The 4,053-nt window shown below is 38.3% G+C and overlaps 1 non-coding gene across 1 annotated transcript; it reads left to right on the top strand.

The window, feature by feature from the left end:
* Positions 1–1,269: 1,269 nt before the first annotated feature.
* On the top strand, positions 1,270–1,390 carry LOC123389082. The gene has a single exon (XR_006603613.1). It is a non-coding gene; the product is annotated as a small nucleolar RNA SNORA1 (small nucleolar RNA).
* Positions 1,391–4,053: the final 2,663 nt, after the last annotated feature.

The following is a 4,053-nucleotide window of genomic DNA, read 5'->3' as shown; positions in this document are numbered from 1 at the left end:
TATCTTGTGTTTTATTAAGTGCTTCCATAGGCTTTTTAATTTTTCACATATGCTAATACATAGAACGTTTTTGTCCAAATTCAGTCAAAACTCAGTTGCTCATTCCTTTACATAATATCTTATGTGCAAGTTATAGCCAACACTTGAAACAGATGATTGATGCCTTTAATTAACTGCAAACACAGAATGTAACTGCATAGTTAATCAGATGCCAGTTGCTGAAAGTTGTCATTTATTCAAAGTCTACACTTATAAAACCTTTTCAAGATTATATTGTGTATATATATGTTGACCATTCACTCAAGAAAAATTAGTAAGTAATCTTTCTGTAGTGATGCTGCTACAAGGTTTAGTTTTACTGTCCTGTGAGTCACTGTCATCATAGCAAAGGAACTATGTCCTGTTCATCTTTTAGATGTATTTCTGGCATCTTGTGTGTATCAGGCACTTAAAGGTTTATAAAAAAAAATGAAGAGAACATTTTTGGAGCACTTGCAATAATTACTGCGGACTGGTTTTATGTATCTCATAACCCTATGAGATAAGTACTAGCTAGCAACTTAATTAACCAGATAAATAACTCAAAAAGTAAGTCCCACAATAAAGTAAGTGGTAAATTTGAACTAAGCATTTAATACCAATACCAAAACCAAACTACTTGTACTACCAAGTGCTTTGAAAATACTCAAGAGAGAACATGAGTACCTTTCTGCCTGAGGGAGTCCAGAAAGCCTCAGTGACATTAAAGTCTTGGGATGAATAAGAAATAACATCCTTTATAGAGGCACAAAGTGTGACAGACCAGCACAGCAAAATAATCCCATAACTGGGTGGGGTTTGAATGAAGGGTGTAGTTTTGGGGATTCTCAAAAGCAAGGGACATACTGCAAAAGACCTTGTAACAGCCATGCTGAGGACTTGGGCATTTGTTTTGAGTCAGCAATTTGAAATAGAAAGCACTTTGCGAAAGTCACGCAAGCTACAGCATGGAAGTTGAGTTAGAGGTAGTACACTGGGTGGGTTTTTGCAGAAATCCAAAAGTGGAGATGGTGAGGATCTACATTATGGAAAAGGATTAGAATGTACCTTTGCATTCTCTTTCCATAAAGCCCCGTAGTCACACAGGATTTGCAAACACTTAATCATATAATTGATGATCCTTAATTTTAAGCCACTTTAATTTTACCACTTGATTTGCTAGGAGAGTTTAGTCTGCATTTATAAAATATACTTAGTGTCACAATTTTAGAAAGGACTTAATTTACTCCAAGCCTCATTCTAGATGAAACTGAGCACGGTTTGTGTTGTCCACAGACAGTTAATGTGGCTATATTGAGAAACAGGTTATGCTTCCAACATTGCCGGGGTGACAATGAGACCTGTAACATTTCTTGTTAAAAGTGGATGGAACGAGACTTTCAAGAATTAGGAACAATTAAGGAATAATATATTTTTAAATCACTTGACAAAATAGTAATCGATTAACTTTCTATAATTTTAACTTCTAGGGCCCTTAAATCAATTGCTTGAAGAAATTGGATTCCAAAGATTACAGGTGGGAACTTTTTTTTTAAAGATTTTATTTATTTATTTGACAGACAGAGATCACAAGTAGGCAGAGAGTCAGGCAGAGAGAGAGAGAGGGAAGCAGGCTCCCTGCTGAGCAGAGAGCTGGATGCGGGACTCGATCCCAGGACCCTGAGATCATGACCCTAGCCGAAGGCAGTGGCCAAACCCACTGAGCCACCCAGGCGCCCCAAGTGGGAACTTTTTTGAAGTATGTCCATATCCAAGTGATTTAAAAAAGTCCAACTGGGGGGCACCTGGGTGGCTCAGTCGATTAAGCTTCAGACTCTTGATTTCGGCTGATTGTGATCTTAGGGTCATGAGATGGAGCCATGTGTCGGGCTCCACAATAGGTTTGGATCCTGCTTAAGAATTCAAAAAGAAGGAAGAAGAAGCATTGGGAACTGACAATGACAACTGTGGATTGAGCAAAAGTTCTTTTTAAAAAACCTGGAACATTATGACAGACTGGGGGAAACTAAGGTGATTGGTAGTAGGAGAAATCACATGTGAAATTCCTTAAATATAAATTTCTTGACTTCAAAAAAAGGCTTTATTCCAAATTAAATTTAGTGAACCTTTATTGGTTCTAAAGGTGACACAACACTAGTAAATAATTTGGGTCAGTTAAGTGATAAAAGATTGGGCAACATTGGCAAGTCAGTTGGAAAGGGAGATCAAAATTAAAGTATCCAGGTCCTTGTATTCAAGAGGGGCATTTTGATTCTGACTAAATTTTTAAATTCTTAATTTAATTAATTTCTGGTAGAAGTCTTAGAGTTCAAAGTCATTCGTGTTCAGGGCTCCTGGGTGACTCAGTCAGTTAAGCATCCAACTCTTTATTTCCACTCAAATCATGATCTTGGCTCAGGTCATGATCTCAGGATCATGAGATCGAGCCTTGCCTCCCGCTCCATACTCAGTGGGACGTCTTCTTGAGGATTCTTTCTCTCTCTCTTCCTCGTTCCTTTCCCCACTCCACTCTCATAAGCACTCTGTCTCTCTCTCTCAGATGAACAAATCTTCAAAGTCATTAGCTTTTTGAACTCCTAAATGGTGGAGAGGGCAAATAGAGTAAGAAAAAACAGAGAAGGCACAGAAAAGTGGAAGAAATAAGCACACAGTAAGATGTCATACTTGCCTGTATGTTGGTATCACGGCACTTGTAAATGGAAAGGAAGCAGTAGGCTCAGAAGGCTTTTCAGGTTCATTCTACTGCACACACTCTTCCAAGAGAATAGACCAACTTATTCTTATAGACCCTTTTAACCTTGATACCAAAACTCAGACAAGCATAGTAGGAGAAAAAAATCCAAGTCAACCTTACCCAAGAAAATAGAGAAACATAAATTATCAGCAAGACAAAATTATTCTTAGGAAATGGTACACCATAACCAAGCTGGGTTTCTGTCAGGGGTAAAGGATAGATTTATTAATAGTAAAGCAAGGATAAAATTAAATCTAAAATTGCAATCATCAGATGGAGAAAAACCCATTTTTTTAGTCTATAAAAAATGGTTGATAAAAATCACCATAATGGTTAAAAAACACATTTATCAAACTATGAAAAGAATGAAGCTTTAGTAGGTAAAGGAAATCTATAAAAGTATAGCACACATTATTCTTAATTATGGAATTTTAGAAATAGCCCTTTAAAAGTGGGCTGGTCAGTGGGGCACCTGGGTGGCTCAGTGGGTTAAAGCCTCTGCCTTCGGCCCAGGTCGTGATCCCAGGGTCCTGGGATCGAGCCCCACATGGGGCTCTCTGCTCAGCGGAGGGCCTGCTTCCTCCTCTCTCTCTCTGCCTGCCTCTCTGCCTACTTGTGATCTCTGTCTGTCAAATGAATAAATAAAATCTCTTAAAAAAAAAAAAAAGGGCTGGTCAAGTGAAATGTAGTTCAGCATTGTACTACAGACTTGCTAATATGACAAGGTATAAAAAAGTAAATGGCAAAAAGGTACAAAGGAAGATATAAAGCTTAGTGAGATTTACAAATATATTCAAAAGTCAGTTGCATTTTCAAATATGAGCAACAGGAAAAAACTTCATTCAACAAAAGGAATACCAGGCAATGGAATACTATCCGGAACTAAAAAGAGGAGCAACGAAGCTATAAAAAGACATGGTGGAACCCTAAATGCATATTACTAAGTGAAAGAAGCCAATCTGGACGAGTTTACATAGGATTCCAACTAAATGACATTCTGGAAAAGGTAGAACCTTGGACACAGACGATCGGTGGTTGCTGGCTTTGAGGGGGGAGGGGCAGAGAAGGATGAATAGGTGGGGAACAGGGTTTTCAGAGCAGGAGTGTAGAGTATTTCTGTGCTACTATAGGGATGGATGACATCATCATAAACATTATCATGACATTACGTATTTGTGCAAGCCCATGGAATACATTAACCCAAGAGTGAATCCTAATGCAAACCATGGACTCTGGGTGATAATGATGTGTCGATGTAGGTTCATCCACTGCAACAAGTG

Source organism: Mustela putorius, unplaced genomic scaffold, assembly GCF_011764305.1.
Source record: "Mustela putorius furo isolate JIRA1106 unplaced genomic scaffold, ASM1176430v1.1 tig00003942_pilon_pilon_pilon, whole genome shotgun sequence".
In the NCBI taxonomy this organism is placed as follows: Eukaryota; Metazoa; Chordata; class Mammalia; order Carnivora; family Mustelidae; genus Mustela; species Mustela putorius.
This window is presented reverse-complemented; position numbering and strand designations above follow the sequence as displayed.